Source organism: Otolemur garnettii, unplaced genomic scaffold, assembly GCF_000181295.1.
Source record: "Otolemur garnettii isolate 467f Iridium unplaced genomic scaffold, OtoGar3 scaffold00016, whole genome shotgun sequence".
Classification (NCBI taxonomy): domain Eukaryota; kingdom Metazoa; phylum Chordata; class Mammalia; order Primates; family Galagidae; genus Otolemur; species Otolemur garnettii.
Window position 1 is genome coordinate 27,790,211 of NW_003852411.1, and position 11,187 is coordinate 27,801,397.

Here is an 11,187-nt window from a genome sequence, read left to right on the forward strand (position 1 = left end):
TTTACATAAAGAGAATGCATTACCCAGGTCATCCAATCAGCGTAGCAGAAGAAGTCCCCTCCTGGTTTCCTCAGTTGTAAATAGCTCATCCATCAAATAACAGTCATATCTGCTTCAGCCACGCCAGAAAGCAGCCCGTGCTAGTGATTTGATACAAAGTTGCACATCCTTCACAAAGTAGGTGACACTCACATATGTGATCTTGTTCAAGCTTTACAATAGCCTCTTTTCAATGAGGAAACTGGTTCAGCAGGAAGCTGAGATTCCATAGCCACATAAGAAGGATGCTCCCACCCAGAGAAGCTTGCACAGGGAATAATTCACCAAAGTGGGAAGGCTTTAGAGATACCTGTTTAAGTAGATGATTTTGGCAGAGAGCAAGACAAGAACTAGAAGTATCACAGCTCCTTTAGAATTTGTCTAGCAGGCATTCTGATGCTTTCCAAAAGATCCTCATGCAGGTTTATTTTGTTGTCGTTGTTTTGTTTTTCTTCTTTTAAGACTGTGTCTCCCTCTGTCAGTCACTCAGGCTAGAGTGCAGTGGTGTGATCATAGCTCACTGCAGCCTCAAACTCCTGGGCTTAAGAGACCTTCCTGCCTCAGCCTCTGGAGTGATGGGACTACAGGCATGCACTACCATACCTGGTTAATTTTTAAATTTTTTTTGTAGAGTTGATACTCCTGCTATGTTACCCAGGCTGGTCTTGAACTCCTGGCCTCAAGCAATCCTTGTGCCTTGGTCTCCCAAATTGCTGGGATTATAAACATTAGCCACCCTGTGTAGCCCATACTAACGTGGTCTCTTCCTGGTTGATTTGTTGTATCTGAGACCTTGGGAGCTCAGGGCTAGGATGGTAGGACTGCACAGAAAGGCTTCTGCCTGCAGCTGGCAGGGCTGCTTCTCCACCCTACAAGTCTTGAAATAGCCCTAGGAGATGGTCTATCCCTTCTGAACTTTTCCATGGCTCCCCTGAACGTGCAGCTTTTGTCTTTGATGGTGTCTTTGGGCACTGAAGAGGCCACTGTGGTCCTGACCAAGGTGATTTAGACCTTCTGGGCCCGGGAGAACACCATGCACATGGCTCAAGATGACACATATAAGGAAAGCCACGGGCGATGTGCTATGATGTGTGCTATGATGCAAACGCAGTGGGAGCTGATTGGAACCTGTGGCTGTACTGGGAAGCTCAGTCCAGTTCTATGATGCCTGCGATCCCGAGATGGCCAGCCCCCTAGGCAAGCAGAAGATGCTATTCCTGCCAGCCATGTCGGCGGCAATGTGGTGCCTCCTGAGCATTGACCCTTCCCTGTGCTACTACCCGGGAAGGGGAGATGGATTGTGATGTTCCAGAAGATAAGAAACAGGCTTGTGACATAGAGGAGGGAAAAGAAAAGGCAGGGACAGGAAAGGGCAAAACTAGCAAAGAAAAACCAATAGGGATGCAAAACTATTGAAGAATGGAGAGTTCTGTACAGCCCTCACCTGAGCTGAACCTCTCCTGGCCTGGCCTTCTTGACTTCAAACCTGTCAGCAGGATCTGGAAAAACAGTCACGTCTTTCACTCCTGCCTCCCTCACATCTCCATCCTACCATGTTAGGTGCTTGAGTGTGAACGGCAACTGAGGGTCTTTCTAGCACGAGAGACTTACAGCCTTAGACAAAGTAACGCAGGCCTACTCAAAGACTCCTAAATAATGGATGAATCACTAAAATGTCACAGTTAATACACTCACAAACAGCCTGATGTAGGACACCTAAGGCCCTTCCGAAGCACTGGTTCCCCAGGCTGAGCCAAGAACAGAGGAACACTCTTTATACATCGTAATCACCTCTCGGAGCCTCATCCCCAGACATCCAGATTCAACTTGTCTGAGGTAAAGCTTGGGTAGCAGAACTTCAGAAACATCCCAGATGATTTTCATGAGCCGCAAGTTTGGGAATTATGAATTTAGAGATTCCAATTTTGTGGATTTATGAGCTCAGGGCCGTCACAAGATTCTAATGCTTATGAAGAAGTAATACTTCCACAGTACACATTTCCCAAACACTGTTTTAAGTATTTTATGTACATAAACTCATTCATCCCATGCATACAACACCTGTATGAGAAAGTACTATGCCATCCTCATTTTACAGACATGAAAATTTAGATAGAAAGGGATTAAGTCATTTCTCTAGAGTCACAGACCTGGTTATTAGAAGAACTTGGATTTGAACTCACCAACAGGCCAGAGTTAGCTCTGAGTTACTGTCCTATAATGCCTCTTCAAGGTCTGAAGGCCATTAACTTCAAAATGTGAATGTTAGGGCCTGCTGGGATCATGAGGGAAGCAGGCCCTCTAATCTAGAAGTATGTCTGGTCAGGTTTGGCAAACCTGTTCTTGGTGTGCTCTTGGCCAGAGAATGACCAGACACACTGAAGGCAAGCACATGGTGAAATGTATTGGGGTGGGGGAGACAAAGTTATAGAGCAAGAGCGAAATATAGGTTATGGAGGAAGAGCAAGATACTGTGCCACCGAGGAAGACCAGACCTCTTGTCATAGCCAGAGAGAAAGACTTGTTTATGATCTAGTGTGCTGTTTTAACTGTCTGAATTAGACCCTTCTCATGGTTCAGATATCACCATGGAACCATTCTGACAGAAAGTTAACAACATGACGATTAATCTTAGGTTAGTTACTCTAATCTGAGTCATTTTCCAAATCCTATTGTGCTTGAGCTGCCCAGCCCATAGGGTGTTCCTCATCCTCCCAGATGTGGCAATTGCTTGAGATGGGATTAAGATGGGGCAGCACCAAGATGGAGCCCACCCTTTGTCCTTCTTCCCATGTGGGGCATTCTCTTGAGGTTGCACCAAGGCAAGGAATACACTTTGTCCCTTAGGAGAGTCTCAGTGGTCCCTGGCTACATATCTACCTAACGTTTCTATCCAGGGGATATTCCTAGTATGTTGAGTGTGATAGAGATCAATAAAAAATAGTTAGAATAGACTCCTGTTAGTCTCTAAGTGTAAGTCTCAGGGAAGAGATTTATATAGTTTATAATCTGGTCATGAAGCCTCTCTTCCTTCCTTCCTTCCTTCCTTTCTTCCTTCCTTCCTTCCTTCCTTCCTTCCTTTCTTCCTTCTTGCCTTCCTTCCTCTCTCTCTCTCTTCTTTCTTCTTTCTTTCTCTCTGTCTCCTCTCTCAAAGCAAACTTGTAAAGTTAAAGTAGGTTTATTTGGGGTGATATGTTACTTCCCACTTTTAAGGCCTTTTAAAAGCTTATTTTAAATCTCAAGTTGCTTCCCAAGCAGTTAATATGTCTTGCAAGGTCACATTTAGATCATTTCAGGCTAAATGAATAAGAAAAATATCAATTACATAACCTTCAAAAGAACCCTGCCATAAGAATGGAAAGGAACAGTCTCTGGAATTCCCCTTGTTCTGCAGGTCTTCTATGTCTATGAAGATGTTTAAAATACTTTTCAGACCCTAAGTGGTAATGAACCTCATTCATTAATAAAAATAAGGAATGATTATAACAATCTAAGTCATTTTTCCCCTACAAGGAAATGTCCCTCAGAGGAATACAAACCACTCCCATCTTTTTATGTGAGAGTTAGAGCAAGAAAAAACAGGCTTACAAGAGAGTCAATGCATTTGACAATTGCCAGAGGTGTATTAGCAGCTACAATGCACCCAGCCTATTGGCCAGATACTATAGGGTTGCCCATAAGACCCAGTTCCTTCTGGTATGGTCAGCTGGCATAACTCATTTCTCACTTCTAGAGAGAGCTCCATTCCAGCTTCAGGGAATAATTTGACACAAAGCAATTTCACAGAAAGTCTACTAGATCCATGGTGCAATGGTCAGTCTACTTGACCTTACTATTTGCTAATTTAAATCCTATTCATTTTAAAGATTTACTGAGCATGTATTCTGTACTAGACAAATGTATAGGTCATTTTGACAGGGCTACAGTGACAGTGATATTACCAAATAATAGGCATGCTAACACATCTGTTTCTTCACGCCAACCTGGAGAGTCATGCTACTCATCCCACATTCCTCCCAACCTTCCACCTACAAGTTGGTGACCAACTCATTCCACTTTGCCTGGAGCTGTCCCAGTTTTAATAGTGGAAGCAGTTGTCCCTTGAGATTGTTAGGATTTTGGTATTAAAGTAAATACCTCAATACTAGACAAATAAGGATGGGTGGCCTGCCTACCCCAGCACATCCCTGAGCCTCATCTTATCTTTGTGTCTTAGCTTGCTCAGAAGCCCATGCAACTGAAGCACTGTTACTCAGATAATTCACCTAGAGAAAGACTAGGTGTCCAAGAAGCACAGGCTGCTGAACAAAGGGTTACCAAGCAGTAGCTTTTCATAGAAACTATGGCATAGTTTCATCCTAGTTCTCAAAACCAGGACCTACCAATAAGCTGAGATGGATGTGAATGACTCAGCGAAGACCAACGCTGCTCACCCAACCCCTCCAAGAGTCCATCATCTACTGGCCAGACCTAAATCCACACAAAATTGGTGAAAGCAAACAACAACTTGGCCTTCATGGTGTAGAAGGGGTGCCGCATTCCTCCTGCCAGAGCAACGTTATCCTGCAAAGAAGTACGGGTTGAGGTTACGCAGAGAGTCTATCCTTGTCAAAAGGAATGGAAGGCCATTTATGCTTTTCTGTGTCTCATAAATCACTAGCTTCCATACTTGAAAACCTGAAGTCAAAATGCTCAGCCAGAATTGAGAGATGGTCACTTTGCCTTTGGCAGCATGATACCAGAGTCATTTACAGAGCAGGTACCAACAGCCCTGCTGACTGTGTGTCATGTCATCCATCATGTGAAACTAAACCAACAAGGCGTGAAGAGATGGTGTGGGAACTCTTGTCAGAAGGTCAGACTACTTCATCAAGGAGGCAGGGCAATGCTGGGGATAGCAGCTAATGGGAGGGGCTTGGGGTACAGGTTTTTGAGGGGTGCTTTCCCTAAAAGAAAAGTTCAGGAGGCAGAAGCTTACCTTCCTGGGTGAGCATGTTTGAGGAAGTACTCTCTCTCCCACGACTTCATCTTCTCTCTTCCCGCTGGTCATTTTCAATTTTTTTTCCTGTTGTCAACAACAAAGCGACCACTTTGAGAAGTGGTGCTACTTTAGAATATTATTCATATTTTATGAAAGGGATACACTGTGAAATAGACTTGACCACTGAGCCAGTTTATGATACAACAGCCCCACTGCATCCAACATTTCATGTCAGATCCTCCAGACAGGTGTAAGGAAACAGAGTCGGACATTGCTCATGTGCCGCTGGAATGTTCAGGTTGGAAAGAACTTGAAACCTGTCTAGTTTAACCTCTATCTTTCTTCCCCTCGTTTTATAGAAGAGAAATACGAGGATCGTAAAGGAAAAGTGATATGTGCTAAAATGACACGGGCAATTAATGGTAAGGAAAAAACTAGATGTACAGCCCCGTGTTCTTTCAGAAACACCATTGTTTGGTTCCAATGGAGCCAACATGATGCATTAAACTTCAGAATACAAAAACTGACAGGGAGAAAAATATATACGTATATAGTCAGACAATACACAGTGGGCTTTATGTAGAATCTGTGCCTGGAACATTCGAAGCAGTTCAAAAATTATCTTGAATGAGATGAGACAAAAAAATGAAGGAAGAATTAATAATTATAAGATTCTGTTCAAAAACTGGCCTTTGAATAAGAATAGCTAATATTTATTGGAAACTCACTATGTGCCCGAACTCTTCAAATGCTATACATACATAAACTTTCTTAATTTTTACCATGGCTTGGTAAAGTTTTTTTTTTTGTTGTTGTTGTTTTTTAAGGCAGAATCTCACTGTGTCACCCTTGGTAGAGTGCCATGGCATCACAGCTCACAGCAACCTCCAGCCCTTGGGCTTAGGCAATCCTCTTGCCTAAGCTTCCAGATAACTAAGACTAGAGGCACCCGCCACAACGTCCAGCTATTTTTTTTTTTTTTTTTTGCAGTTGTCATTGTTGTTTGGCAGGCCCAGGCTGGATTCAAACTCACTAGCTCCAGCATTTGTGGCTAGTGCCCTAGCCACTGAACTACTGAATAACTTGTGTGAGAAAGCAAGACAGTGATCAAAGAATGATTGGGGGAAATAAAAAAAGACAATGAAATCAGTTTGAAAGAGTTTCCACTAGCCAAATTTGGAACAATTGGAACATGAAAATAAACAATAACAGTAACAGATGATAACATTTCAAATAATATAGAAGAGCATGAGTCAACACTTCCATACCTCAATACATACATCCAAACATACATAATACATATGCCAGTTGAAAAGAGATTGTTTTTCCTTCATTTTCCACCAAATATTATTCCATCACATGGATATATGGTAGTTCTTATAAATGTTTTGTTACTGATTCAAATTGTTTCCACATTATAGCTATTTTAATGGCATTGCAATGAACATTTTTGTAGGCTCCTGTTTTTAAAACTGAACACATAAGTAGGAAGTTGATAAGAATGGCATAAGGTATAGATATCACATCAAAGTTAAAGCATCTGAGAATATTTAACTACGAGAAAAAAAAGAGTGGGAGTTAAGTTACTGAATGGAAATTTTCAAGTGTTTAAAGGGACTCCACAGGATGCTTGGTATATATTAGTGCATTTCATCCTAACCATAACCTCATGAAGTAGTTACTTTTATTATTGTAATTAAGTGAAGAAGCTGAGGAGCAAAAGGGGTACATATTTGCCAAATGTTGAACAGAATAAAAATGTTAAAAAGCGACTAGTTTTACCCATTAAAATTTTTTGTGAGATCAAGTAAGTATGGCTTAATCAACATATTCCTAATTGGTCAAAAGCAAGGGTTCAAACATAGATTCATTCACTCATTAGCTATCTGACTTTATTATAGTCACATGGTTTCTATGCCTCACATATTTTAAAGGGACAAAAGGTGGTAAGTTTAGTTATTCACATAGAAATACGTATTTATTGCATATAGCCGGTAGTGTTCCAAAGTCTGGCACTTCTGCAGGAACAAGGTTCCTGCTCTCCCACTAATTGTACTGTGGAAGGAGAAACAAGTTGATAGCTAAATACATAGGTAGGTAAAATAATAGTTTCATGTGAAATGCTATGATGAAAGTAAAACAAAATAGTGGCATGGGAAGGGGCTGTTCTAGTAAGGACGGCCAGGGAAGATCTTTTGGAGGAGATTCCATTTGCACAGAAACCTGAAAGAGAAGCAGCTGGTATTACAGGAGTCTGTAATAGATGGAACACACTCCAGTGAAGAGCTCAGAGGCAGGACAAGCTCGGAGGGCTTGATGATAAGGCAGAAAGCAGTTCAGTTGGAGTTTAGGTTTTGAGTATCAGGTGGGCACAAGTTTGAATAAACAGGAGTTCTCTCTGATCTTGCATGCAACAGTGTGAAGGGCTACAGTGGGGTTTCTAATCATCGTAAACCACACTGTGCTCCTCACCTTGGGGTTGGTGCCATTGCTGCCACCAAGGCAGAGCCCTGCACCTGGCCACAGGAGTATTTTTAACTAGCAGTGCCAAGTGCACCAGGGGCAACAGTTATATCCTCTCATTTCCCCTTTCCCCAGCACCAGAAAAAAAAAAAAAAATGCCTTGGATGTCTAGGGGAAAATGTCTGAATATTCTTCTCCTTTAACAAAAGCATTTTCCACTGACAGAGTCCATAGCTATGTTGCTAATATTCCCCCATAAACAATTGTCATCATTCAAGAAATTAAAGTGACTACTCCATCACTTTCTGTGTGTGTAGAACAATGCCATTGTACTTCAAGCAACAGGATAGCTCAAGGCCAGTCAATTAAAATGATCATATGGGTTTATTAAAGGAGGGGACAAGAAGCAGTCAGCTTGTTATGATTCTGGAGATACGTTTAAAGAAATCCAAATGGAAATCCTGATCTGTATCAAGTATGATGCAAAAAAATCATTCTCATAATCATTATTGATGTTGACTTTTCCAAAGAGCTAACACTGTTTTGCCTTATTCAACAATAAAGGTTTCTTAAGAGATGAAATGCATCCCTAATATATGTCTAGGATCTAAATCAAATTTTGCATCTGAATCTACCTGCATGGGTAGTGAGAAGCAAAAAACAAACAAAAAAAAAACCACACAACTTTTCTCACACCTCTCTCTTTAATGTGACATGTTTTTCTTTCAGAAAAAACCTTAAATATTCGGTTTCCAGAGTTTTACCTCTAAATCAAAGGCCAGAGAAACTGGAGCAGCTGACCAATGAAGAGTTGGACAAGGTGCTAGGAGGGAGGAAGGAATAGAGCTTCCACTGCAAATGCTGTTCTGAGACTGTGTCACCTTCTCTACCATTAATTAATGTGGACAAAACACATAGGTTTCAAGGCTCTCATCTCTACAGTATAGTTAGAATAAGTTGGCTGTCTGGAAGTAGACCATAATCTCTCAATCTCCCTTTAGCACTCTGGATTTATGAAGCACCTCTTAAAGTAACAGCCCCTCCAGAGGTGGGGCCCCCCTTGGTGGAACAGAATATTGGTAACTGTTGGGTGGTATTTGAGAAAATCACTTCAATCTCCCTGTTTCAGTTTCCTTATTTTCTTTATTTTTCATAGGAGAAGGGTGTACTAAATCAATGGTGATCTTGGCAAAGATAATTTTTCTGATGAAACCTTATACCAAGTTTGAATGCTTAACGTTTGAAAAGTAAAACTGATCTGGTGAAACAGGTTTAAAACTTGGACCCCTTGACTCATCTCTGCTAGATGGCTCTGTTAATCCTGAAGAGTGGTTCGAGTTGAACAGCCTCTAATGTCAACATCATCAAACAATTTGCCAGCAGTTTTTAGACAGCCATATTTTATTACATATAATGAGACATGCTCATATTCAGCTCCGGGCCCCTGAAATTTTTTTCACAAGTCAAAATATGATGCCGTTTTCAAACCCAAGTCTGAGAAATTTCCATAAATCCATAGGCTAACTCCCAGGACACTTTTACCTTTCACCTAAGGTGTGCCTAACGGCACTCTGAGACCTCTCCATGACCCAGCTCTGTTCTGTCTCAAGGAAAGAGGAATCTCCCTATAAGACATAAACTTTTCTTCACAGGATTTATGACTATCCACTCTGGACCCGCAGGTCAAGGCACAGAAGAAAAAGAAGGTCCCCTAAGGAAATTGCTAACAATTTAATGAAATAGCAGAGTTTGGGCCCTGAGGTTAAATGCCTTTGAAGACTCAGAGAAACATTTAAGAGAAAATGTTTCTAGCAGTGGCTATGATTATCACTCTCACAACTTAAATGTTAACCACTTTCTTCCTAATGAATGCCATAACTACTCTTGGCCAATCTTTTCCTTTTATCTGGAGCCTCAGCTTTCTCATCTTTGAAGGAGATTGGCTCTCTACAGGCTGCACTGAGAGACTCCAGAGATTAAGACAAAAGATCAGTAAAGTACAAATTATTTAATAAAGAGGTGTTTCAGGAAGATCAAGTCATTTCATAGAAGAATTAGCTACCCCCCAAAATATTCTTGGGAAGTGTTTAAGGCTCAGCTGTGTGTATAAAGGAAAGGCACATCTCCTGGATATATACAGCTTCCCCGTGAGCAGCCAACATTGCACAGCATGAAGGGTCAGGCAACCTTCATTGAATTAATGACTGAGTTGGTCATCCAACAAATAGTTAGATGGTGAGAGTGGAATGCTAAGTGCTTTTTAACCATCCCTAAACACATAAGAGCTTTTATATCATGGTCCTTTTGTTTGTCTACTACCAAGATCCTAGTAAATTATGAATTGCACTGAAGTCAGGTGGGGAAAACTATTGAATTCAAACTTTCTTTCTCCATCTAGGAGTTCCAGATGAAAGAGAATTGATTCTTCTGGGAAGAAAGATGAGTTGAAAGTGAATAGGACCTTAGTTCAATTGCCTATGAGCCTGGCTTTTGCAGAGCTACTTTGCTAGTATCCTATCCCCTAAAAGAACAAGAATTCCACAGCCCATCTGACCCAGTGCTATTTGTAACAACTGATAATCCAGATAGCCTCTGTTGACACATACATATCAATCTCTTAGTGTTAACGTCTGCTTCTTTGCTAGGTGGGAAAACTTAGCAAGGGGTAGAGAACCATAGCTTCACTCACTAAGAACTTTGTATCTTAGGAAAAGTAATTCCATATAAATAAGCTTACAGATAGACTCAATCGGAGCCAGACCACTGAGAATTTATTGTCTTTTATATTTTCCATAATTTTCTCACATCTTCCAGTGTGGCAGAATCCATAGATCTGACAGAAACTCATTTGTGTTCCCTAAACAATATAGTTGAATCAACATTTTATTGGCTGGCATTTTATTAGCCTACCCCTCCCCCTACCACACTTTTACATTGTCCTCACAGTAATAACAAATTTCATAGTCCTGCATCTAAGGTATAGCATTATCCTAAAGTCTTCTGAATTTCTAAAGAAAGGTTTTGCTTTGAATTCACTTTTGGTTTTACATGAATTTTATGGTCTATGAGGTGAACAAACCATGCCTCCCATTTGAACAAATTTGCCCTGCCATCTGTTTTTGTAAATAATGTTTTATTGGAGCACAGCTATACCCAGTCACTTATGCATTTGTCTATGACTGATTTTGCACCGCAGTGGCAGAGTTGAGTAGTTGTGGCAGAGACCATATACTGTGCAAAGCCTAAAATATTGATTATCTGGACATTTTGTGAAATAGTTTGACAACATGTGGTCTATATTAACTTGAGAAACAGCATTCTTGGCATAATCTGCATAGTAGACAGCATGTGCCAAAGTCTGCTAACTCATCAGTGGTGACTGTGCGTGTCTCTTCTTACTTGTACACTGAGCAATAGCATACGGATAAGTGAAATTAACTATAGCTGGAGTATTTACAGCATGGAAATTGTCAAGCACCAACCACCATATTTTATTCCTGCAAGAAGCCAGATATTAAATATTTGCCAGCATGCCACTGGTGGTAACCCTCTATTAAATGTCAGAACTTCTACTTATACTAAAGAATAGACACACTGGCATCTGACAGGGATCTCATTAGCAATACGGACCCAATCTATGTTGAAGAGCCTTATTGGATTTCACGGTATTTAATTTCACTAATCACAAGCTTAATTCATTCTTA

The 11,187-nt window shown here is 40.9% G+C and overlaps 1 non-coding gene across 1 annotated transcript; it reads left to right on the forward strand.

The window, feature by feature from the left end:
• The first annotated feature begins 393 nt into the window (after positions 1–393).
• On the forward strand, positions 394–456 carry LOC111723882. Its single transcript, XR_002772327.1, has one exon. It is a non-coding gene; the product is annotated as a U7 small nuclear RNA (small nuclear RNA).
• Positions 457–11,187: the final 10,731 nt, after the last annotated feature.